The 27453-nt window shown below is 38.2% G+C and overlaps 1 protein-coding gene across 1 annotated transcript in view; it reads right to left on the bottom strand.

Annotated features, from left to right (window-relative positions):
- LOC103458690 (leucine-rich repeat and fibronectin type-III domain-containing protein 2) overlaps nt 1–27428 on the bottom strand; it is a 127101-nt gene extending 99673 nt beyond the window's left edge. The window contains exon 1 of the mRNA XM_008399680.2: nt 26725–27428. The gene's annotated coding sequence lies outside the window, so the exon portion shown is untranslated. The remainder of the gene's footprint in view (nt 1–26724) is intronic.
- Nucleotides 27429–27453: the final 25 nt, after the last annotated feature.

The following is a 27453-nucleotide window of genomic DNA, read 5'->3' as shown; positions in this document are numbered from 1 at the left end:
TGAGCCGGAGAGAATGGAGTTTTGTGTATCGTCTCTTAATTCATGAGTTTAGCACCTTTGAATTCCTCCATAAAAGGAAAGCACTTTACTTGATAAAAAAAAAAAGATCCGAAAGACCAAATGGGACAAAAAGGACCAGGCCTAGGACAGAACCATGCAGACATTTGCATATAAAAGGGTTGAAGGAATGTATCTTCTTTCGTTAAATTGAACTGTGGAATAAATGTCCCTGGGGTGATAACTGGACACTACAGTCTGCAGTGTCAAAAGTAGCAATTAAGTCTGATAGCACCACCTCCCATTTCTTTAGTTTAATATGAAACAGATTTGCCTTACAGAGGAAGGGTACCTGACTGATGAAGCATCTCTTGGGTCCTTTGTCAAGCATTTGTTCAAATCTCCTATTTTTTTAAAGACATGAGTTTTAGATACTTTGCTCAAATTAGCTTTTATGCTGAACACTTTCCTCTTAAGTTTTATTAAAACACACTTCACGACACTCTACCATGGACCATATACATCCTGAATAAGTGGAACAAAATAGTCTTCTTTATAATAACATGGTCAGAATTACAACATGTCAGATGCATTATCAAGTTTTGTCTTCGGTCAGTTCCATTGTCTCATCCCGTTTTCAGCAGTGGGGGAAAAAAAAAACACCATCTATTTCTCAGTTCGACCCAAAACCGTGAATCCTCAGGAGAAAATTAGAGGCAGTGCAAACTCATCCGGCAAATCAATGACCTGACAGAGTTTTTATTGCTTTTTTAGATTTCCAGAAACACAGGCAGGAAATACGTGTGATACTAAAAAAGCTGCCAAAATTCATGAACATCAACTATTTCCTAAAACGCCAACACACTTTGAAATATTAAGGACCACTTTATTGAATTATACACCAGATTTTGTTTAACACAACCATGCAGTTGTTGTCAAAAGCCACTCTGTAGCTTTCTCTTCTCACTAACTGGAGTGGAATGCAAGATTATTTGGCAAACCGTGAGAATGCCTCCTACACGAACAGCATCTGTTGCTACATTTTCCACAAAATATTTAGCCTTATCAGACATCATGGGGATATTGACATTTATTTAGATCTGCATCACTTACGCTGGTGTTCAATGACCAGCTTTCTCCCTTTGGAAAGCTTTCTAGATGTTCAATTTAACTCTTTATTTCAAGGCTTCCAATCTTCTTACACCCACATGATCACATATATAGTATAAAATGTTTAGGATTAGCAGCACCACACATGGAAATAAAGAAAATGTGCATATGTATGATAATGCATGGCAGAGAAAACCACGCTTCTGTTGGATATTTTTCTTACAAATCCAGCACCTAATACGCTGCTGATGCAGATATGATTTTTTCATTCTGCTCCTGGATATTTTCCAGTTCTGCAAGCTCACAGTTGTAGTCATGACATTTTTTCTGGTTCTAGGATTAAAGTTAGGGGGAAGCTGGCCTTTAATCTTACGCATCCTTCTAAGTCTTAAAACACATTATTTTCCAGTGCATTATAGGCAATCATAGTATAAAATGGTTGGGCCTGCAGCAACAGAGCCATTGAGTGGAGTGATGCACAACTACCACAAACACTTTATTTTCATTTTAAAGATTCAGGTTTGCTTTTTCAAAGTGTGCGTAGTGCTTTATCAAATGTGGTATTTCATGACTTTTCAGGTACAAAGATGTGAATCAGAAAACCTTGAGGTAAGGTGGCAGGGATGATTTTAGTTTTTGACTTTCTCTGTCTCCGAATGAGGCTAGCCTCATTCGGAGATGGTACAGAGCCATCTCAGAGCCAACTTCCAATTTTGGAAGTTGTATTCTCTTCGCAGGCTGATTTGTACCAGCTGTTTGTCACTTAGCATCCTCCAGAGGGATGTTTTATGAAAACCATTAATTTAAGGCAACTTTCTACATTCTACTCATAGGCCCCAATAAATAAAATTCATCAGTAGAAGCTTTAAGTTTTATCATTGTTCCAAAACGTCATTAGTGTCAGTCAAAACAAGAAGATTGAACACAAATATGTGCAAATTATTTGCACAAGGTTTTTAGCGAAAGAAATAAATTGGATGTCAGATTTCTTTAGCTTGTTCTAATTGTTAATTTATATAATTAATGAAAAACTCCTAGCTGCAAAGAAAAAAACATTTACTGAAATGTTATGGTTTGAGTCCATAGGTGGAAAATAGTTTACTCATGGGTTTATCATTGAAGTTCATTGAGACAAAATGGTACAGAGCCATCTCAGATTACTTCTGTCTGACTTCCAGCTATCTGTGCTGACACACTACAGAGGAACAAAACAATGTGAGTTTCCTGTGTGTCTGTGACATTTCAATTCATTGTTAACCTGGAAGACATGGTGTAAGATACCACTCAAAAGCCTTTTCTTCAAATAACCCAAACCCCGACACAAAATTAGAGTTTGGCTCCCAGATGTAGCCATACTTTATTACTTTGAAAGTTTTTTATTTATTTATTTATTTTTTTAATTACTGTACCCAGAAAAAAAGTAAAAAAAGAAAACATACAGTAGAAGTTAATACAGCGGTAAACTTGGAATGCACTAAGGGCTTTGGTGGAGCGAACATGTATAAACACACATTCATAGTAGTGTCTGTTTAACCTAAGATGATGCAAATGATTCAGTTGGAAATTACCTAAGACATTTAGAATTGGCACCTTAGAGTATGAAAGTGCAAATGGATTAGTGTGTTACAGGAATGTGGCAGAGCGTCCCTTATTTCAGACCAGTGCTGTTTCATTTCCCACCTGTAAAGAAACCTTTTCAACGTTTTGACCCGAGCTGAAAACATGTCTATGAGCAAGACTGACTAATAAACTAAGTCTTCTTTCAGGAAGAATGAGTTAAAAATGTACCAACCCAAAATTAAAAGGATATCTGCCAAATACTACAAAAACTTCTGAAACATTCCTCTCAATTCTGGCATTTAGCAAATAGAATTAATTTGGTTAATCCTTAACTGACCTAAATTAGAAAAGGTTTAGCCTGATTTAACATCCAATCGCTAGAGTTTTAAAAAAAAGCTACATGTTTAAATATGTCATATGTAAATTTCTGTTTCCAAACAAGTAATCCAGTCTATTCTTGGGTAACTGTATAGGTTTAAAGCCAAGAGGCAGTTTCATCGGGCGGATCAATCTATGCACTGATGATTTCTTTCAACTTGGCACAGATAGAAGTACCAGACATTGGGACTCTCTTCATCTTTCTTCATTTGTCAATATTTTGAAATGTTAAATTTCAGCTCATCATCATGATCTCCAGAATTCATAGCAACTTATGTCACAATGCAGCTAACAAATTATCAGAGGTTCAGTTTTTCAGTCTCCTCCAACTCACCAATACCTGACAACAGTACTTTTCCAACTGAATCTGAAGTTGTCGAGAAATTTCAAATATTTTTTTTTTTCCTATTTTATTTTCATTCACAGCATTTGGATTCTACAGACAGCAACACAGTTTGGCTCTGACTCACACGATCAGAACAGACTTGATTAGATGAAAATCTCTAAGCTAGAGCTACATATAGAGTAAGGAGCTTATCTTAAAATGCAACTCAGTATTTGCATTGATAGAGCTGGACAGGGTATCACTACAGCAGCAAAATTAGAAGCCTCACCATTAGTTTGTGCAAATCCTGCCACGTGTTTGCTATAAAACCAAGCCTTGTGTCCCATTTGTCACGAATATACAAACAACTTTACCAGTAGACTGATTAAATGAAGAAGAAATAAAATCTCATCATATGTTTCTCCCTTTATTTAGAAATAAAAACATGACCTCCATGGAAGATCAACGTTTTTTTCTAGCTGCCCAGTTCTACAGAGGAATCTATAAAAATAGGGAAATATACTAACAGTCTAAACTGAACAAGTGCATTGAAGAAACCTTTTAGATGAGAGGTAAAAATAGATTCTAATTGAAACAATCCTACTAACGCAAATTATATTTAGAAAAATAATTATTTTCTATATTTTGACTTTTATCAAGTAAGTGCTGAGGGGTTTTTTTTATCTTTACACACTGTTCACAGGTTTTCACTTTCCAAATGGATTCTGAGGTAACAACAACAACTACAAGCTATATAGCAACTGCTGACCATTTCAAGGAGAGCCGTCTTTCTTCCATGAGGGATGGCAATGCTCTTTAGCTCACAGGGGAATAAAAACAGAAAGACAAAATGGAAAAGGGAAGAAAATAGTTTGAAACAGCATATTATAGCAAACTTGAAGTCATACCTAAATATTGCAACTCCAAGCACATCAGGATTTTTGTTTTATGGTGGCCAGTACTTCTTCTGGCCCTCTGAAGTCTTTGTATGACATTTGCTTTTTCACTGACTTGAATGAAATCCATCAAAGACAGAAGCAGAGAGATGCATCATCCTTCAGTTTACCATCTACTGTATGCCAGGTTTCCAACTAATAGCTCTATAGGAATCACATTGTCAGAGCTAAAATCCTATTTTCTGTCTGTCAAACTGTGTTACGTTTGGTATTTTTCATAGGCCAGCTAAAGCCAAAGGAACAAATTGTAAACTGGGTCCATCTTACACATGCATGTCTGTGAATGTCTTCACGGACAGCTAAATTTTCGCCTTCCATCATCTTCCAAGCTGCCATCAGATGTACAGAAAGTTAGCCGCCTCAGGGAGTTTCTAAAATCTTCTTCAGAAAAGTAGTTTGACTTGTGAACATCTTCTGAGCGAACAACGTGTGCAGAGCCTCAGGCTCTGACACTCAGACTGATGTGACAAATGTAACATTTGAAAGTGTTCCACTGTCAAACAGCTTCGCCATGCCCGGCAGCAAAAATTCATATGGATCATATTAGATGCTCAGCCCAGCTACGACCACTAAAATTTAATTTCTGATGTTTTAGGCTATGATTCAACTCTTTTTAGCATACTTTAAAGGGACTGTAATCGTTTAATCAGCAACAGCCACCATGTAGCTTCATTTTTTTTTTTTTATTACTTGTTAGTTTATAAATTAATTAATTAGTTGTTGGTTAATTATTTTATTTCACAGAACAAAACAAAGTGGTATATTACTGTTACATGAAAAAAGAAATAACTTGTTTTCAACTTTTTTCTAATAAAAATCAGAAAAAGTGCAGATTCCATAGAAAACGTGGCACACAGATTTTTCATTTAAGAATTCAGGGCAGTCGATTGGCAGTGTTTTAGGTCGATATTGATCTTGTCTTATTCAATGTTTTTGTCATTTTTTTTTTATTTTTATGTGATTCACAATTTACCAAAGTTTTCTCACATGGAGCCTATGCATTATTAGGCAATAGTCGAACCTAGTTGAACAAGTAGCTTCATTTTCTTTCAGTAATTCTATTAAACTTGCACTGCACTTAATGTATAGCATAAATGACAATATGAACATTTTGGGACACAATGAAAAGCTTCTCGTAGATCTGTAATATTTAGGCCAAAGTCTGAGATGCTGAGAAAATCTTTCTTTTTGTAATAGTCAGTTTGTAGCAGCCATTTCTGTTTTGAGACATTCGAACATCTCTGGTTTCAGTCAGATAACTGTGGGATTTCCTTGACTTGACCCCCAAAATAAAATGAAGTGGCAGCTGAAAGCTTTCTTTCACTCTTCACTTGCACTCCAAGAGCACACGCGATCACTCCTGAATTAAACATCCACTGCTGAGCTTTTGCAAAGATCCCACAACAAGCTGCATCCAGCAGACAAATCCCAGTCCAGGCATGTGTGTTTTCCCTCAAGACCCAGTTTATTCACCCATAATTCCTTTAACCTCAATTAGACATCTGCTGACTATGATACAGCACACAAAGGAACGAAAGTGTCTGCTGAATCAGAGTTGAATGCAGAGTCTCTGCCCTGGAGGTCTCCCATTCATTTCGAAGGTGCAGTAAAAAAAAAAATGAAAAAAATGAAAAGCTGCAAAAAGCCTGTGCGCCTAAGTGCCCGTTGATGCTGCATGCGCACATGAAGCCTTTTCAAGCACAACCTGAACTGATCAACTATTTTTATCTCACCACTGCAACCTGAAGCCATTCTATTATCAACAGGCAAACAGAAATCCAAACCAAACTTTGCTTAACATTTTTGCTGACTTTGAATGCAAACTCTTAAGGAACTCCGTCTAGGCTGAGATTCAATCCTCTCCGTTCCACATTCATCCCTCTTAACCTATGTGCTAAAGACCCACATAGATGCCAACAGATTTGGATGTAGGCTCTTTTGTCCCATAATCTCTGAATGGCAAACTGTCAAACCAAAAAACAATAATGGAAAAAAAAAATAAAACAATTCCTTTTCCTGAGGGGTATTAACACAAACCTTTAATAAATATATGCCACTCTGACTTTGGTGTTAGATTATGGTAAATGGCCTGTACTTGTGTAGTGCTTTATCAAGTCCAGAGGATCCCAAAGCACTTCACACGACATTCAGTCATTGAACAAATTCACACGCTTATGGTGGCAAGCTATACCCTGTAGCCACAGCTGCCCTGGGGCGATCTGACAGAAGTGAGGCTGCCAAGCACTGGCGCCACCTGATGAAGCTCTCCTCACCACCAGCAGGCAAAGCGGGTGAAGTGTCTTACCCGAAGACACACCGAGACAGAAACCCACCAGTTACAGAACAAACTCCTGCCATCATCACCACTCTCACACCCTTATTTTGTTTGCTTTTATGAGATGTTGTTGGGCTATTGCACATTTATTTGAAGGGACAATCTTCATACATTTCTTGAACATTTATTATGCTCTTTTATAGGATGCAGATGACTGAAGCAGTTATTAAGGCAAATGCCTTGATTTGTTTGTACTTTAGGATGAGCTTAGGCCAATGATGGAGCTGCAGATGTGAAGTCTTTGTTTTGGCATTTCGCCCTGCCAAAAGTGTGTGAGGAGGAAAGGACATCAGGGTTGAGGCTCAATTCGTTCAGGAATGCCAGAACTATAACGATCCACTTTAAAAGACCTGCATTTCTTTAAATTCGGTATAATTGAAGAAATGCAGGTTTATAGTATTTCTACCCTTATTCCAATTTTCATAAATAACAAAATAACGTAAAGAGGCTATTCATTTACACAAAGTTAGGGAGTCGAGTCAGAATAAAGAACTTGTTAAAAACAGGAGCAGGAAGACATTCACTGAGTGGAGTGCTTAAAACTAAATACTTCCACAGGACTATAAGGAAGCTGCTTTAAATCTTAAACCACTGCCTCACTCCTTTTATTAAAATTTAATACGGATGAGATCTCAGATTTAGCAACAGCCCCAAGATATACTGCAGAGATACCGCTATAAGTCAGAAAATATTAGATTTATCTACCTTATTGGTTCAAGTTATTTTTTCTTCCCACACATCAAGCAAATCATCAACTTGGACTCTTTTGTTTAAACTTTCTTATTTTTCATGTGAAGTATTGAGGGGACAAAAATAGAACATAAATAATAAGAAAAATCCCTCGTTAAGAGGCAAAATAGATTAAAGAGCTGAAACTGGGAGCATAGAGAAGATGTGATCTAAATATGCCACTCATATCGCACAGAACTCATATTTTGTTTTCAGTATTCAGGAGGAAAGACTGAGAGAGGGCAGATTGCAGTGAATTTGGATTCAGCAATAATAACAATGTTCTCATATCACCCTTTCAAAAGGTAGATTAGTTCACACTTCATCTGACTTCAGTTCAATCCAGTTTACTTTTTAGCACCAATTCAACAATTATTGCCTCAATTGACTTTAAAAAAATCAATTAAATCCAGTATTGCGGACAGATTCAAAGTCTGTTACATGCATTTCAGTTTGTATCAACTGGATTAATTTCTTTAGCCAGAGGAGAAGAACACAGGAAAAAGTCATGCCCCTCTAAAAAAAAAGAGAAATCAGGCAGGCAGCCAAGCAAGAAAAGAAAAGGGAGGAGGAGAACATGAAGTGAGGAAAAGCAGCAAGTTCTTGGTTTGAAAAGAGAGACGAGCAGCAGCACACACAAGTAACGGTAGTAGCAGAAATATCAGCAGGAGTTGTCATAGAATAAAAGCTACACATGAGCGCTGACAACACAGATTAATTACCACTACAATTCCATCTGCATCAAAGCTATTACCACCAATCGTTTGACACAGAGATGCTATAGCCATCATTGTAAAATCAGTTTATTTTGATATGTTTACACCTTTGCAGGGAGTGGTTATGTATTTAACATTAGTGGGCTGCCTGCAATCACAGAATCACCTAAAGGTACCACTGTACAAAAGTTACATGACTCAGGCTTGAAGAGGTATAGTCTAGAAAAAACTTTCACAATCATATATATTTAACCCTTCGGTGCCTTTTTAAATTTGTAAAGTACCAGGTTTCATAAAATTGAATGTCATGAAACATGACCCTCAGTTTGGCCAGCAGCTGGTCCCTCATCATGTCCAGATGATGGCACTGAGGATGAAACAGGAGGTGAGCTCATGTGGGTAGTTAAAATATTCAATTTGTTTTCTGCAGCTAAAAGTTAAGTTGTTTCATGTCTAGCCATTTCACCTTTATTGTTCTGGAAGTTGGGCTTATTCTTAATATAGAGATTCATATTTACTAATCTTGTCTAAAACCATAGGGGGAAAAAATCACAATTTCCTAGAAAGAAGGAAAAAGCAAAACATAGAACCAGAATGTTATCTGCAGCTTTTATCAACTCCTAAAGTAATTGCAATAATGTGCATTACAAACCCTGAAGATTAATGTTCAAACTACTTTTTATGTCATGCAAAAAGTTGACCTTTGAGGTTTTTTAATCTGAGTTTCATTTACATATACAGCAATTTTAAATAATTAACAATTAATTTCTTCAACGGAAGAAAAGTAGACGCAATTGGGTCAATGTGGACATTCTTTTTATAAATTATCTCTATATTCAGACAACTTTGACCAGTTTTTCAAAGTGTGTTATTTACGGCCACAAACTATTTTGTAATACCCTATTTTTGGTGGATTTTCTATGTAATTTCATATCAGCTTGATGTGCCCAAAATGTATTTACAGTTTAAATCAATGGTTTGACTGTAACTGATCCTTTTGTTGTGACGCCTAGCCTCTTGTGAAAAACTCAAGAAGTTTAGATAAAGCCAGTCACAGTAAGAACATGCTACAAATAAAACTTTGGTCAGCACTCATGAGATAAAAAAAAAAAAAAAAACTGTTTGCAAAGAAAGGGCAGGTTACGAGCCTGTAATAATGTGATGTTAACAGCGAGGCCCCGTCGTTGTTTTTGCTACACGCTTTCCCAATCCACAGTAAGTTCTATTATTTATAGCAGCCTACATCCTGACTGGAGTAGACGATAGAGTGCTGGGCATGCTGAGAAACAGACAGATGACACAACTCTGCTGCTGGAAATACTCAACTCTCTGCTGCGGGACAGTGAAAGATGAGCAATTTGGATGAAAGGCTCAGTCTTATTCTTAAAGTTTAACCCTACTGTTGTAGAGAGACTGCTTTATGGCCCAGCAACGGCTTCAACAGCTTTCTGAAAGCTCACCGTTTCATGTTAAATATTCGTAACAGTATGTTGAATTTTTGGCTATTATTTAGAACAACATCAAATGATTTGTTTTTACAATGAAAAGTATTACGTAAGATAGCTCACATATTTTGTATGCTTAAAAAGTTTTATGCTAAGAATAAAGTGTGAAAAGATAATTTGCTTCAAACAGCACCAAGTGAGCACAGCTCTGCCTGTAAATTCTCTAATGGTATAATAATACATCGATTAGAACCTGAACCACAATTTTGTTTTCATTGGTCATTTTCAAGTTATTATTTCTTTTATTTTCATGCTGTTGGTTTTTGGGATTCCTTTTTCATACCAAATCTGATAAACGTTGCATGAAAAGCTTTGATTGGTTACTCTGGAGCTGTTCCATCCATCCATAAATTATTATTTATTCTATTAATCACAATTCTATGATCCAATTTGATATAATTTCTTTAGGTTCAAGTGATCCATGTGATATACATTTGACATTTTTATTTTTAATTTTGCGTGTTTTTATTCTGGGCCATGTCTGTAAAAGAGTCTATGCAGTAAATGCTTTCTATATTTAACTGTGGGCATGAAGAGGTAAAATAGTTGTAGACTAATTCAGATGTTTGCTGTTTTTTAGAAAGATTCTGATGTTTACTTTTGGTAAATTAAGTATTAAATGTCTTCACGACGATGGTAGAACTAACATTGGTAGAACTAACACAACTAAATTACTAGTGGTTCCAAGTAAAGAGCTATTTAAAAGCACTCAACTGAGCCAAACCATCTTGCACACAAAACCTGGCAGCATTGCAGTCACTGTTTGAAATCAATTCCTTAAGTTTGGTGTGCAACTTATGTAATTTCACAGATTTATGCTCCACTTCAACCTTCTTTGGTACATTGAAGTGAGAGCATGTTGATTTTTTTTTTCTAGCCTGACCTACTTGTAACCTGATTATTTGTTGCTGCCATGTTGTCAGAGAAGACCTTGCAGAAGAAAAAAAAAACTCTCATCAGTTCTTAAATATGAAATCTTTATCCTTCTTAAGCAGCTACAATATAGAGATCAGAAAATAAACATCCATGTTTATTCCAGTGTCAGCCTGTTACTAGCCTGTAGTTCCAAATAAATATTTACTTGGCTTTCCCCTTTAAACTGTAGCTAAGATGTGCTGCTTGTTTTCCACATGATTACATGAAATGGTGTAATTGTGCTGTAATTAGCAATAATAAGATGCTGGCAAGCAAATTCTGGGATACAGGGAAACCTGCCAGAAGTGGAAAAATTAGGTGAGAGCTAAAATATTTGCACGCTTTTGGGCCTTTAATGATCGCTTTGTGCAACTTCAAATTCCAACAAAATAAAACCCCAAAAATATGGATACAATTCTCAGAAGTATCTAGCGCTGAATCTAGTCTAAAGTATTCTTATTTATCCTATCTGTATTGTGTGGATGTCTGTTCTCAGAGAGATGGACAGTTTTAATCAAAAACATAGTCAGACTCAAAGAAAAATCTTGATGTTTCTAGTTTTTAATAGAAAAACACACAAGAATAGAAATGTGTTTGCATTTCTAAAGCAGAATGAGACGTCACTGATTAAATCTATCGCATGCTGAAGTCAGAACTCACGCATGTTAATGGAGACGATTATAAGTCTTTACCTTTTCAGTCCGAAAACAGCAGAAGCTCAGAACTTCTCACCGGCCAATGTGAGCCTATGAGTAGTTTGGTAGTGCAACCAACCTCCCCAGAGTCATATTCCAGTGACAGCCTAACTAATACTGATCTCTTTATGCAAGTTGCCTGATCAAGATTCAGTCTTTGCTGACATGGAGATTACAGTCCGCAACTGTTCTTGTGGTCCTTTAGGTTGTAGTCAAAGTAGTTTCAAGATGTGATGCACAGAGCAGCAGCAGCACCAAAAGCAAAATTACTCAAAATTAAGCACATTACTCTACTCAGGTGCATGCAGGTCAAACATCTTGGATCGGTTACCAGTAAAATAATGAACAAAGATCTCCCTGTGGAAGATCTGGACAGGGCCAAAAGTGACAGGCTGTAAATACTGCTCAAGTTGTGATTTTTAATATCAAAATACATTAATAGTTTGTTGTGCAAGAGACCTTATTTCATCAACAATGTGTAGATGATGACACTCTAAAATTGTATTCCATAGGACTGTATTATTGTAATAAAACTGGCAACCTAAAAGTAAGAAAAGACTCCAACAAATTGACAGTCAAAAGTTGAAGTGTCTTCATCTAGCATCTGAACATATGAGCTATGCTTGTTTTCTCTTTTGTCCCGAGAAATGAGCCACCTGAGCAATAACAGTTTGAAACAAGAAATGTGTAATCAACGCTGGATTGTTTTCCTTGTTGAACCCGACTCTTTGGAAGCAAAGCAGCAACCAGTGCAGCAGTAAATAATTCTGAGGCAAAAAAATAAAAAATAAACATCCAAAAGAAGCAGAGGGAATATGATAAGCAGTCAAAAGAAATTCATAATGTATTTTTTTTTTCTGCTTCTAAATGTAGGGAATTCATCACAGCACATTTTATTATGTTTTCCATGATTCACTTGATATGAAACGTATTGCACTGAGATGAACTTTCTCAAGCAGCAGTGAGCGTAACAGGAACTAATCGGTGAACAATGCTGGACCTGACCTGAGCTTCACATACTCTGCATGATTCAGCTTCAGGGAAAGACAAATTACTTCACCCAAAACTGTCACCTAACACTTCCACTTGAGCAAGTTGCTTCATCTCCTGCAAGCAATAACAGGGGTGTCACCGACTGATTTTCAGAATCTAACAAAAACAATACGTCACTCAGTCCATCAATCACATAACTCCGGATCTGTAGTGACATCACAGTAAATCCAAAGATATCCATTTACTCCAACCATCAGGTCTATGGAACATTTCCCACATGTTGGCTGGCAAGAAAATCTAAAATCTAACCCAGATAAGTGTCTCTCAAATTCAAATACAAACTGGACAAAATAAATCCTTAGAACACAGACTGAAAAAAATGCAAAACTTTGGCACATTTGTGGATCTAACCAGTAAGTTTTTATTTATATAAAGGAAAACCAAATTCAGACTTAATAAGATTTATGTCTTTGCTGCATCCTGGAGAGGTCTTTATGTTTTCATGTAGGATTACAGAAAATGCTCAGACTGCATAATGTGACCGGTGTTTTTCATAATATTGGCAGAGTAATGAGATAATTTGAGCAAAGGACTAAACGCTGAAATACATATACGTCCATTTCAACCAAGGGAAAGAAAACTGTCTATTAGTGTCAAACCTGAAAATGCCAATATTCAATTAGTCCAGAAAACACACGTCAGAATTTTGAGTTTTACCACAAGTATTTAGTATTTCGAAGCTTCAAAGCATGCCGTCAAGACAGAAAACTGCTAGTTTAGAATTTTTTCTTTTTTTAAGATTAAAAATACGTCCAAATAGAAGGTTTTACAACTCATGCTTGACTCTTCAGCATTTATTATCTGCAGCAAAACACCCATGGAATCTCCTCCCCAACATCCTCCAGACCTCTAAAAAGGTGTTTGATGAAAATCAGTGAAAGGCTAACAAACAGCAGCAAGCACCGGGTTCAGCCACCAAACACACACACAGAGTCTTTGTGTGTGGAGCTGAATTGATAACTGTGGCATTTTGGCCAGTGTGGAGCGATCTGAATGGCCCTCTCTCTCCCCGGCGGGCTGCTCTGCTTCTGTTTAACATGCTCCATGCCTCTGGCATTTATGAATGGTTCAAATGACCTTTTTAAAAAATTGGGTTGCATTTTGTTTATTCAGGGCCGGAAACATAAAGAAAAAAGAAACATCTGAAGTAATTTAAAAAGGCAAAAATATGTGCTGGGGTTCAGTCTGCCACATTCTTTCACAGTTCTTAGTTAGGAGAGGAACTTGTTATTCGCTGCATAATGAATCGGGACCCCACACTGGTGACATCTCATTTAACTCCCAGACATTTTGCTTCACGTAAATGTGAAACCATCAGTTGAGAGAGATGTTACATTTGCGACCACATTCCTTTCAAACTTGTGTGGAGTGTGTAAACATTGTCACAGAGAGGAAAATTCAAAGCACTAATGTGTTCATGTAACAATGCAGATAATGTTCTTCAGAAGAATGAAGATTTTCTCACAGTGAGAGAAATAAAAGATCTCCTGCTGTATCAAATGAGGAGTAAGACTATGATTAGAAGTCAAATGAGTTTCCTTGGGCGCAGAACAAGCTTGATTACCTGCATTAATGGGAATTAGTGGTGTTAATGGAAATGGAAAGAAGTGAATGGACTGAAATTGGTCCTTGGCTAGGAAACAGCAAATTATGTGTTTTAAGTGCTGCTAGTAAAAGGTTAGATCACTTTCTCCCTTTTTCATAAAAGAAGAGGAGGGAAAAAAAAAACAAACTTATGATCTACGACAGTTCAGAGCTCTGGTATGTGGGAGTGTGTACATAAATACTGACATTTCGAACCAGCGGACATGTGCAATCTCAATATTTATCTGAGAAACATAACCGGATCTGAAAAGGCAAAAGGCCACCTTTATAATGACAAAACCAAGCAGAATCCCCACACCCACAGGAAGCTCTGCATTCAATACTTTGTTCAAGCCCACTTAATCCCTCATATAACATTGCAAAAGAATGGAGCATACAGAGAGAGGGATCTCTGACAAACTCCCCAGCTATGCGCTTGTCTCTTTAGCTCATCCTACACATTTGACAGGACCTTGGGACTGAAAAGGCCAAAGAAAACACTGATTTTATGTTTGAAAGATTTCTGTGTTGATTTGGACATTTGTTTTGGATTATTATCCTAGTGAACGATTCTCTTGAGACCCGTTTTCAATCTTCTGGCAAAAACAGATCAATTTATATTTAAAATCTTCTTACAATTCAAAGAGTCCATGATGCTCTGTGCTCAAAGAAGGTTCCCAGGATCTTTTGCAGAGAAACAGAGCCTAAAGTATCATAGGTCCTTTACAGTGTTTAACTTCTGGATTACAGGGACTGTTGCAGCTGTTACAGAAAAATAGAGAAAGCTTCTCTTGCTCCTCCTGTGGATGTCACAGGCACAGCGCCTGAGCCTGGGAACCATCAGGAGGAGAGTTCACTTCAAATAGGTAGGCTTTGTTTTCCTTTTTTATTATTTAGTGTAATTTGTGACAAATAGGCTATCTAGGTATGTGTGTGTGTGGTAATGTGCCGCATCATGGGTGATGAGCCTTGTTTGGGTCAAATATGTTTTTGGGGGTTTTTTTGCACCATTTGAGACTTGCAGTACAAAAGTGTAGAAACTTAAGTTGGACTCTGAAAACTAAAACTGCACAATGTATTAAAAACACATGGATAAGGAAATGCACTTATTGTATTTCTTCAGAAAATTACCTGCACTGAGATTAGTATGGCTTTGTAAGCATCTGATGCAGTAATTCACCATATTTGAGTTATTTTGCGCTACAGCAGTGGGTTTATTTTAAGGAAGCACATCAAACACACTGCTTTCAGAATAAAATCCAAAAATACATCAGTAAGAGAACTGCAGAGCTACACAAGCCTGATTCTTTGAGTTTGACTTCCAGATGTGCAAAGGTGCCACATTAAAAGAGTCACTTTCTTATAAACAATAATATATCATGGATGTAAAGTCGAATATTTTGTGAGGACGGACGTAATTAAAATCCACTCGGAAAGTCTGAGTTGAAAAGAGACCCAAATTACATTTAAAATCTGGAAATGAAAACTTTGAAATTGTGGCTCTTGATGTTTTAATCCTATTAAAATATGATGAAATCATAATTTTTGCAGGCCTGTGTTCTTAAGGCAGGGTGACTGCTTCCGTCAAAGTAAACTTCATCCTCCCTGATTAAACAGATCCCTATTAAGCAGACTCTTTAATTGTCAGTCAGCCTGGCTCCACTACTGATGGGCTCACGCTGTGCAAAACACCCAGCCCACCCAACAAGGAAGAACATTGACTTTTTTTTTTTCTTTTCTTTTATTTTCTCATGAGTTACAAGCCTCAACTGCGTCAGGCGCTTTCCCTCGTTCGATTAGATCCTGCGACTGCTCGTTGTCTGAGGCTCACACACTAAGAACTCCTCCTGCAGCTGTGGGTGTGTGTTTGGAGAGCCTGACTGACACCGTTCACTGCATGCTGATTAAAGTGACAAAGCAGATCTGCAATCAGGGAGGCTGAACAGGGGAGAGTAAATACTGGCAGACAGGTTTCAGCTGCAGTCAATGTGAGCTCTGATTGATCAAACGTAACTCTGTTTAAAAGCAAACTGAGCTTTTTACAAGTTCTGGACGGGTCTGTGGCGAGAGAGGAAGTGACAGCTAGAAATTCTTCATTTTAACTTCTTTGGAGGGAAACTTTATTGCTCTAAGATGGGCAGCCTGAACTGCTGTCAGTTTGAGTTTAAAGCCTAGTTAGACTAGATGCATGTTTTCAAGTCGGCATATTTAGCACATTTTGATCGGTTATTGCTGAACAGGGCAAGGTGTTCAAAGGTTTTTAGATGCACTCAATAGTCCAGAAAGTACATCAATGAAGACATCGAAAAGCAAATTCAAATGTGAAACACATCATATCTAACAATGATGGATGTGTCAAAAGGGTGCCATAATCATTACAAGTTCAACCTGCCATTTGTCAAATTTAGGTGTAAAATGGTTATTTTCAAACAAACCTTATGCAAGAATTTCAGCACGACAATAGAAATCTATACATCAGAAGATTCACTGAAACTAAAACAATAAATTGGGGATTTTTTTTCTGCTGATGCTTGAATGGAAACAAGAGCTAGAAGCAAACAAAGCGATAGAGAAAGGCTGCAGCATATTATTCTATGAAGACATCAGAATATAAATTTACAAGGTTTTGTAAAACAAATATCAGTGGCTGACAATATGACAAAACTGAGATCACAGTGTCTGGTACCTTCTTGTCCCTGAAATGAAGCTATAGCTACAACACAGTTTTAAAGAAAGCAATTCAGGACAGAGAAATATTGGAATCGAGGCAAGGACAAATATTAAACTATTCTGTAAATTTGCATTCAGAACATGACCTGCAAGACCCACTTTTTTGGTATCTCCATACAAGAAGCTAATTAATAAAACTGCACAAAATAAGTGTCTGTTTCAGTTTTTATTCAAGTAAAATCCCATTTTCAAGAGGCACAATGCAAATAGAATGGAAGGGAAAAAAATGGAACATGAACAGAAAATTATATAAAATATCTTGAGCAAATATTAACATGATCATGGTCTAAAACGCAAGTAAAACAATTGTGTTCCATCTTTAGGTTACTCTAATATAGGGCTCGACTACAAATATGACAAATGATAAATCGGTTCCCAAATCCATCAATTCTAAACTATGAAGGAAACTGGAAATGTCCTACTAGCATTTTTAATGCTAATTTTTATTTTTTTTTTCCCTTTTGTGAGTGGAAAAATAAAAGTAGCTCATTTGTTACAAATATTCCTCACAAGAAAGTATAAATTTTGTACAGCAACACAGAATAAAGTAATCTAAATGTTACCCAGATTGAACCAAATGAACAAACAAGCAATTAAAAATCTTCACTAAAGGAATATGTGTAATTTATTACACATATTATTTTGTACTGGAGGAATGTGAACCTTTGCAGTTAGACAAGGACAACACTTGGCAAACCCATCAATGGAGCAATCATCTGGGAGGACCTGAGAGGAGAACAGTGAGATTAAAAGACCAGCTATCAATTCATCAAAGCGGCTGCTGTGAGGGAACTCCAACTTTAAGGCAGAATGGGGACATTTTCTGCCTAATGACAGCAATTTATAAAAGCGAACAGACAACTTTGAAATTGGGATCTTGAGTTATAATGAATCTTTGAAAACTGTGACTTTGGGAATTTTTCGTTGTTGATGATGCTGTTGCTGCACTAAAATGGGCTTTTGCCTCCAGAGAGTTCCAGGAAAAAGGAACTTCACAGGTCTGCACCTTCAATGCTCAAGGACACGGTGAAGAAAATCGAACTCAGCAGGAGAACAGCTTCTCCAGCAGCTTTATGAGCAGAATATCAAATTTCTTGTCTTTTGGTTACATTTTTTTTTTTTTTGCAAAAGCTGCCTCTGCAGAAGCATAAGAACAATCTACTGGATGCATGAGCAATTGACCTTTTAAACACACTTCAGGTGAGGTTGTCATGAATAAGCGCGACTGCTCCATCATGTTTGACCACAGAACCTGAATGCAGACCAGTGATTTTCCTCCTGGTTGCCCGGTCACAGCGGCCTTGTTTGTGCGTACCCCCCGCCTGAATACTTCCTTATTTTGCTCAAGAAGATAAGCCGTTCTGGCTCTTTTCTAAATTATAGCATCTTCACAGTGGTGACATCCCTGCAGAGCCTGAATGTTATCGCTCCTCTACGGCGTGAGCAGCTCTCCATTTAGGATCTGTTTTCTCAGCTACTTCGGAGGCCCCGCTGCACACGAGAGAGGAAGATGATGCTTTTGTCATGTTCTCTGATAGCTTCACCAAGCCTGTTTTTTTTTTTTCTCTCTTCATGCTAAAAGTAAATGTGTGACAGAGAGATAAATGGAGATTAGAAGAGCCATATAGATGGAGGACATTTAAGGGGCGCAAGTGGAAATGTAAATGACTGCACTGTGAGGGAACCATCAGGTGTTTCCTTCATATTAACTCTAACACAGTTTAATTGCCTCCCGTGTTTACTGCAAGCCAGAGGAGGAAGCAGACAGCAGTGGATTAATCTAAATGACATCGAAGTGTCCTCCGGTGAAGACCCCACAGGAAGCAAACAAATCAAGCATGATCTACTCCACCAGTGTGTAATGTGTGCAGCAAGTATAAAACATGAAGATTAAGGAAACCTTGATACTGGTAGAGGCCAGCTACCGATCTGGACAACGATTAACTTTAAATTAAATAGCTGCTGAAGGCAAATGACAAGGCAACTACTTGTACAACTCTGGGCTTAGATCATGACACCAAACGAGTGCTGAGTCTCGCGTGTCGTCAACTGCTATTGTTTTCCATTATTACCTTCTACAATGACGCTGTTCAAGATGCCAGCGGCTTCTCACTCCTGCTTTGGAGGATTATACTTATGAAAGGTATTGCCTGCCCCCATTGTGCTCATAAGAATGATGCCTGAGAAGGTCGTAAACAGTAATGTTGTGTATTTCATCTCAACATATATTTCCAGGATAAACCTTAGGAGCACACTTTATTAAATCCATGCATTTTGGTGTGTTTTGTTTGCCTACAAGGTGGTAATTCTTGCTTTCTGGGAAAGGTGTGTCCCTACTGGCTGGCTGCAAGCCAGTTGCAAGTTAGGAAATCACTAGGATTTTGCTCCTTGTTGACAAGGCTAATGTTAGCCCTAAAAGCTGGTAACAATATATTGTTGCATTCAGACACCATAAAGTCCCTTTCAAATGTATTAATTCCCTTTGATTGAGTACATATTTTACAACCACAAAGCACAATCTGTTTTATTTAGATTTCCTGTGATATACCAACAAAAAGAAACATGTAAAATACACCAAAATAATAATAATAATAGCAGTTCTGTGTCTCAGAGGACCAAGCAAACAGGACATAGGATAAAGCTGTGAAGAAATTTAAAGCAGGGTTGAATTATTCTTCTTGAAAATTCCAGAGGGAATTTGATGAGATGGAATAAATCAATCTCTAAAATCTTTGTTTGGGCTTAAGAACTGCGGCCCTGAAAAATCCCTAATTGTTGAAGACTTTAAAGTCTCAGAGTATCAGCAAGAAATTAGAAGGCATTTTAAAGAATATTTATTCCTGAAGGCTAGACCTGAAATGACTAAATATTATATGATTAATAATTTAGCTATATTTTACTCGGTTCCCCTGGGTCAGTACTTGGTACAACCAGCTTTCGCAACAATTACATCAGAAAAGTATGTCTCTACCAGATGTGCATGACTACAGTCTGAATCTTTTTCTACATTCTTTTTTACAAACTAGCCCAAGCTCGATGTCAGATTTGATGTAGCTCATCTGAGAGTTATCACTTTTCAAGACTTGCACAGGTTATCAATTAGAAACAGATTTTGCAAATGTTTTAATCTAAACTATTCCATAATAGCTGTGGCTGTTTGTTCAGTTATCAAGTTGGAAGGTAAACTTCCATCACCAGCTTCTGGCAGTGTTTAGCAGGTCGTCTTCCCAGATTTTCCCTTATTTAGCTCCATTCACCTTCCGATCAACTCTTACCACTGTGAAGGTAAGATTTTTTTCAAGTGCACATTAAAGTAGTTACCCTGTCGACTGATCCTCCCATCTGACCTATTCCACTTCTCCAGAATTACCATCGGCCGCTAGGTTGCTTCTGCCTTTAAAGCTGTCTGTGTGCAGCTTGTCCATTAAGGTGGACGGCCATGTTTTGGTACATTTGCAGTTGTGTCGGATTTTTTCTATTAACACCAATGTTTTCTAAAAAAAAAACCAACAAAAAAAAACCCAAAAAAACGAGGCCTTCACAAGACAGCAGCATTCACAAAGAGATGGAGCAGATAAGTGGACTCTATTTACACGATGCTTTTCAGATTTCTTTTATATATACATATGTATAAAAGATTTTCTTATTGCGCTTTAAATAACAAGTTAACAAGAATGTTGCATTTGGTGTCTTAAAATATCGCAGTTTGACTGGAATATCAATTCCAAATAAAGAGAAAAAGAGACAGATGTGTGGAGAAAAGCAGCAGCTTTAGCAGAACGGTTTCTGTCAAAAACAGTTTTAGCTAATCGCCCCCCACTGGCTTCTACGTTGGCAGACGTTTCTGCCACCTTTCTCCTCCAAGGCTGTGATCCATGAAGACTGTGAGTTGTAAATTATTGTAACAGGCAGCGGTACATTACACCTTGAGTTTGCTGACAGGAAGCCAAGCCACAGACAACGAGGGAATGGTTGAAATAAACACTCAGAGGACGACAGTCCTTAGAAACTTTAAAGTGGCACCAAATAAGCTATGCTTTAAATGCAAACAAAGGGAACATAATGCCAGGTTTTCCACAGTCTATATTTGTGCTTGGTCCTTCAATCTAAGCAGCTTGCAGGCTTTTAAAATCTAAAAGTCGGTTGAAATCCAGCTGGAGTGGGCTGCAACTGCTGACTTAGATAAATGAACCTGCCATTACCTGATGGGCATCACTGTGCTCAAAAGTGCAGCAGCAACAACAGCAAAGCAGCCATGTGGGAGGAGAGAAAGAGGTCACAGCAGAGCGGGCTCTGCTGAAATTGGAAATTGAACAGAATACAGCATATGAAACCCAAAAGGTGAATTTGGTCCTCTGTAACCCGACCATGTGGTGTTGTTTTCCCTCCTAATGTATTTAAAGTGCTTAGCTGCAATGGCAGCAAGAGTTTGAGCCCCAGACACGCTGGTTCCAGCAGAAAACGACTACACGCTCTCGTGTTTCACATCCGCTGCCGTCTGTGTCCCCACAGTTGCGCTACTGGTCAGTGAGCAAAGTGGCAAAGTGACGTTACAAACTTCTGCTTCGCAAAAGGGAGGAAGCTCCCGGAGGTCGTCTCCAGAGTGTCACGCCGGCTCGGCCCTCCAAAACCCGGAGCTCGCTTTGATTCACTCTGGAGCGAAATGCTTCCTGCTGCGACGGTTAGAGCAGGAAGTAGATCAAAGCGCAGCCGGATCAGCAGCGAGGCCACCTGAATGAAACGCAGGCAGGCGGATGCAAACAAGATATTAAGCTAATACTTGAAATGTATCTGCACCTTATCATCCGTTTGCTGAGACAGGAAGCAAAAGTTTATCTCAGTACATGTCATGTTTTTCCACCTACATCAGGTGAACATCAGTAGAACATTGTTACTCAGCATTATAAAGAAAGTTTGCCGTGGTTAGGCCTCAGACATTTAGTTTTCTGTGCTCCTGAGTGTTGACGTGAAAGTGAACATCACAGGGACATCATAAGAGCTATTTTGAGGCAATCATTAAATAGGCACTATCAGATTGAGTCATTTAAAACAACTGCAAACATTCCTAATGCAAGTTCACCCTTAACCCTCCTGTTGTCCTCGGGTCAAAATGACCAAGATTTGTATGTGTTTTCCCTATACACAGAAAATGAGGACAGCAGGAGGGCAGACTGCAAGCTGCTACAAGAAGTCTCAGAAAACCTTAAAATTACATCACAGCATGGGAGATTTTATAAACACAATGCAACCTTATGCATTTCTATTTTAGTTATTGTAGTTTAGTAGTCAAAATATTCTTTTGTTTATGAAGTTTAGCATTTTCTAGTTTGATTGTTGCTGTTTGATTGCTTGATCACTTCTCTTTTTTTACTGTTTCACCTTAAAAAGGGGGTTGTAAATAAAATCTAATTGATTTTGGTTAATCACAGGATAATAGTATAAATTTAATTTCTGTTAACTACATTACTGCAGCCTTGTACTCAAATGGTTTAAAGCAAATGAATAGCAAGTTGTAATTGCTAGTTATTGCTGTAAAAATTACATTTGCTTCACCTTTTCGCTCAGTCTCACTATTCTAACACCACTGGGATGTGACTGGAACCACATGAAAGCAGAGCTACAGATGACTCTGAAAAGACTTCAGGGTTTCTGCTTTCAATTTCAGCTAGTAGGAAGCTACAGATCCCACTCTTGAGTCTTTGGAGGCAGCTGGTGAAACAAAAAAATAAGTACAAGAAAAAAAGAGCAGCCTTTTTTTATGCTGAAAACTACTAGTCCAAGTCATCCTTTTCAAAACCTCCACACTTGATGTTCCTTTGTCTTTCTTGGGTTTCTGAATTTGTGAATATGTATTTCTTACTGTAGTAAAACACTCAGGATTTTCTTGAAGAAATGAAATGCATGAACTGTTGGACCAAACTGTTCATGTGCTCTCACCTGGATCACTTTAACAAAAAAAATGTCAAAATCTACAGCAATTTTACCACGACTTCTAATTTTAGTTAAAAAAGCCAGAAACCAAAGCTGAATTATTAAAAGTAAAGAGGAAAACTAGGCATTGAAGAATGTATTCTGAACACCAAGACCAAAATGTTAATTAAAAAAATGTTTAGAAATGTTTAGGCAATAAAAATGTTCATTTTCACAAAGAAAAAGAACATAATGAAATGTATACAAATTAGACTGTGCACTGTGAATATTCAAGTCTTGGATGGTCGTCAAATTTGTATCACAGCAGTTTAAAAGAGGGGTAAAAAAAAAGAAGAATGCATGTGAGGTTTCTGCCCTGGCAGCTGATGCTGCAGCAGGGCCACAGTTGCAGGGCACAAACACAAACAAAAGACCAACTCGGTGACAACCGCAGCAATAATTCAACAGGAAAATGTGTCTCTGTAATTCATTGCAATTTGAGGTGAGAGACCGTGATGAAAATGCTCTGCAGCTGCGCTCTATTCCCAGATGAGCTTTACTGTAAATCCATTATGACTCCCTGGATCAAATACATTTGACTGGCTGCATGTTAGAGCCTCACAACCTTTCATTTTGGATCTATTTGTGCGTTTTCAATCCCTTTCAAACAGTTTTGCCAAGGAAGGTGAGCAGAGATTTGCATTTCTCTGTGCTTCAACGCTAAATCCCTAATTATTCTCTGTTTCATTTTTCTCCTTCAGGCCAAGAACTGAACCCAAATTGATCTCCTTCAAAGTTTAGTGGAACAGCCTCCGCTACATCTCCCTGCTACTTGTCGCCATGTAATTTCCATCGCAAAACAACAACTTTCCAACAGTCATCGGGAGCCTTCTGTACATGCCAAGCTGCTCCCCGAGGTAAAACTGCCCTACTTCTCCCGGTGTCCTCTGCATCCATCTGCCGCACCCGTAAATTGCGTTCGCCTGCAATCGCAGGTTACCTCATCTGTCAAAGCGGCCCTATCAATTTCAGCGAGCGGCCTCAACAGAAGGCATTAACCCCCCAGCGTCATCCTGGTGTCTAGCGCTGAGAGACAAACGCCACTGATACCGCCATATCAGATGAGCGGAGCTGACACTAATGTTGTGACTGTTTGTGGCGAGCAGCGTGAATAACAATGAATGCAGAGTAAGAATTAATTAATGTCTCGCTCGTGTGGCTCCCTGGCAAAAACAACATGATTATCTACTTTAAGGGGCACAATAGGCTGTATTTAGTTAACTGAAACAGAAACATTTGAATTTAGCACAAATTGGATGTTTTTGTTGCCAATCGCGAAGATGTAATAAAACCAAATTAAATTAACTTAAACGTGTTTAGTTATATTTACTGGCTGATGGTGTTGATGTCAACATAGAATCATAGGAATGCAATGTGACTGAGACCCCTGGTTGTGTTGTATGAAGGTAGGATTGGATGAAGACGAAGGCCCTATTCAGTTAATCTGCTCACACTGTGAACATTATGATATGCAATTCCCTTGAGACATAATTTAAATGATTTTGTTTTATGACTAGTTGATATATTGAGCATCTGATATTTGTTGTCGATGTTTCTTAACTGTTAATTTTTGTCATTTCATATGATATCTTGGAACATTTAATCGGAGTTTATTTAATCTGCTTGTCTCTGCTGGTTTTAATAATGCGATGGACATGGCAGAACTGAATCCAAACCATGAACAAAACAGCTTTCCAACATTCATCGAAAAGTTGGAAAACGTATCGCAAAAGGTTTAAAGGAAGCATTTAATGTCCAAATTGTGGACAGTTTTTGTAAACTACCATTGTGTAGGTTTTTAGATTAACTACAATAACTCCATATTTCCATGTGATGAATATAAAAGTTATATATTCTGAAATTCTACTTTTGAAAATAAAATATGACAACAATAGTTTGAGGTGTCAGAATAAATTTTAAAATAACGATTCAAATTAGGATCAAATTTCTAAAAACAAACAAACAAAACAGTTATTTTAATGCACAAGGGCCAGCAAAGCCAAAACATATGTTTTCTTTATGATTATTGAATTTTCCTAATAATTTTTAGATATGTAACAAAACAACTCTTTCCCAAACAGGTCCTGAGATAAACATCAGCTTATGTAGCATTTAGCAACTTGAGGCACATAGCAAAATATTTAGCTTCTAAGTACAAATTTAGCAAATAGAATCACGTAATTAATTATCTTTTAAACCATTCCTGACATCCCTTTTAGTCATAGATTTACATATATAGCAATTGTGCATATCAGGATGGCAAATATAGCAAAGTGTGTATCAACTAATGCTCTGAATAATTTCTAGGTGTGAACAGTTTCTGGATATACAAATCATATAGCTGCTGGTATATCATGCAAGAGATTACGTGGCATTAAGTGCCTGGAAAGTTAGATGGTTCTCAAAGGCCAGAACAGACCTGAGCAGATCCAAATATTTTGCTGAATTTACTGAAATATCTGAATTTTAATGAAACCTCCTCTTTGGCCTACATTTCGCAAAAATAACTTCATGGTATGTTTTTGTGCTAATCTAACAATTTGCAGTCAACTTATTGTTGCTTCAAGCTTTAAAATCTATATTTTGTGTGCCGCTAATGAATCAGCAAGCTGAATGCTGAATGTAAGCAACTTCAGTGGAGATGATGGGTAGCTGAAGCCTTATTGTTACACCTAACGTGAGTAATCAGTTTGAGAACTTGGTCTTAACGAAACAAAATGAAATGTCAAGAGACTAAAGTAAAGGTAGCTTCACAGGAACTTGTTTCCTGAGGGAATTCCTTTCATGTTCAGCAAATAATAATAATGAAAACCTTTAGGGAATGTGGCAAATATTGCTTGTCACGTAAAAAAGGGAGGAAAAAAAGGCTGATTTAAAAAAATTGAAAGCTTCCAAACACTCAATAGTTCTTTCTCACCAACATTGTTGCTGAGAAAGAACTAGAAAGTGGAAGTTGAATTCAAATATTCAGTGGCAAAGTGTTTAATTTTTCCAGTGACATATGAAATGGCAGAGACAGGGTGAGTGAGCTTGAAAAGAGGTGGATATTAATCAAGCCAGATGAGATGAATGTCTTGGTCTGACACTGAACTAAAACAACTGGTGAGCCGTTTCTCCTCTATTCTCTTTGCTCTCTTTTGCCTCTGCAAATTAACAAGAGGCTGAATACAAAGAGAGAGAGAGAGAGAGACTGAGAGAGAGCGAGAGAGAGCGCMCCTGCCACTGAGTCATTGAAGTGTTTTCTTCTGTACAGTGACTTTGCTTGGGAAAAAATAAAAAACCTTATGCTTAAAATATGATGGCAGTTTAGAAAGGGGCTAAACAGCCAAGCAAGTACCGATAAAAAATAGAAAAAAAAAAAAAAAAGAAGAAAGCCCCCTCTGTGGGAGTGGAAACGCTGCCTCCTGCGGCAGTTAGACTTGTGTGCGCTGTCCACGGTGCTGAACTGCATGCACAGTCCGACCGGCTGGTCTCCACCTCCGGACACCGATTTCTCACTGCGACTCCGCGACTGCCATGTAATCCACAAGAGGGTGATGATTACAGAAGGTGGTGGAGTTGGTGCCTCATGGCGGCCATAGAGCCCGCTAACCTCAAACATACACACACAAGCATATAAATAGCTGCGTTTGCTTGCACACGCACGAGCCAATATTTTTCTTAGGATGTCAAGGGAATTTCGCAATAAAACCCTCTCTTACACACACACACGCACGCACGCACGCACGCAAACACACACCCACACGCACACAGCAGCCCATTCGTACAACTTAGAGAGAGTTTATTACGAAGCTTTGTGAATTACAAGGGAACATTTTGGGAGAAAACAAAATCTCACAAACAGACTTAATCGACGCTACTCGCCTGCGTGCGCACACACACACACACACACACACACACACAAGCAGAAATGTGGCTTCAGATGTACATTTTTAATTTAATTAAATGTCCAACTGATAGGTCCAGCAGCTCTTCGCTGATCAGGTTACTTTCTATGAGAAGCAGTAATTGTCCGAAGACTGAATCACCCTTCATCCAATAAACACCCCACCTTGCCTGCACAAATGTAAACTGGCTCTTCATGATCATCGTGCATGCAGCAGATGAAGAACAAACATGAAACAGAACAGATCTAATCTCTGGAGGCTTTTGATGTTATTTCTTACCTGCACCGGTGGATAATGATCCATTACGTGCCAAACACAGAACTCCTTTTTTTTCCCCCCCTTCTCAAGGTTTCAGCCTTACAGCCGCTCCCTTTCCATTCCTCCACTAATTCCAGAAGAACCGCAAAACCAGGCGCCCGCCGACCGCATATCGCTCCTTCTCTCGCTCCAGACGAGTTTTTTTCTCTCCCCGCACCAGCAGATGCTGCGTTAAATCTGCGCTTTTTTAGCCGGAAGCCAAGCTGCGACATGGAGCTTCACAGCATTCTTTTTGTAGTAAAAATAACCAGCTCGCTGCAGTTGTCAGTGTATTTCCTCGCCGGAAAAGTCGCTACATTCGCACAAACAGGTCTTCCCCCCCTGTCTGCTCCCCGCTAATCGAATCCTCGTCCTTGGAATGGTTGCAATATCCAAAGTAGTTATCCGAACAGAAAGCAGGAATTCTTTCAAAAGGAAACGGAAAAATCCAAAGCAACAAAGTTGAGAGTTTATCGTTAATATTTCAGAGGCGACTTGCTCGTCCAGAGAGCGCGTAGATGGAGTAGATGTAGAGTCTCTGTGTCGGAAAGGCTGCAATAGAACAGCGGAAAACCCTAGATGGCACAAACACCATGAAGCATCCCGGAGCCCACCGAGAGGAGAACCAGCAGGGGCGTAAGAGGAGCAGGTCAGCCAAGAAGCTCAGCTCCTGTGCGCACACACTAACAGGAAAAAAAAAAAAAAAAAAAA

The sequence above is a fragment of the Poecilia reticulata genome, linkage group LG22, assembly GCF_000633615.1.
Source record: "Poecilia reticulata strain Guanapo linkage group LG22, Guppy_female_1.0+MT, whole genome shotgun sequence".
NCBI lineage: Eukaryota > Metazoa > Chordata > Actinopteri > Cyprinodontiformes > Poeciliidae > Poecilia > Poecilia reticulata.
Note: the sequence above shows the minus strand (reverse complement) of the source record. Positions and strands in the feature narration are given on the sequence as shown.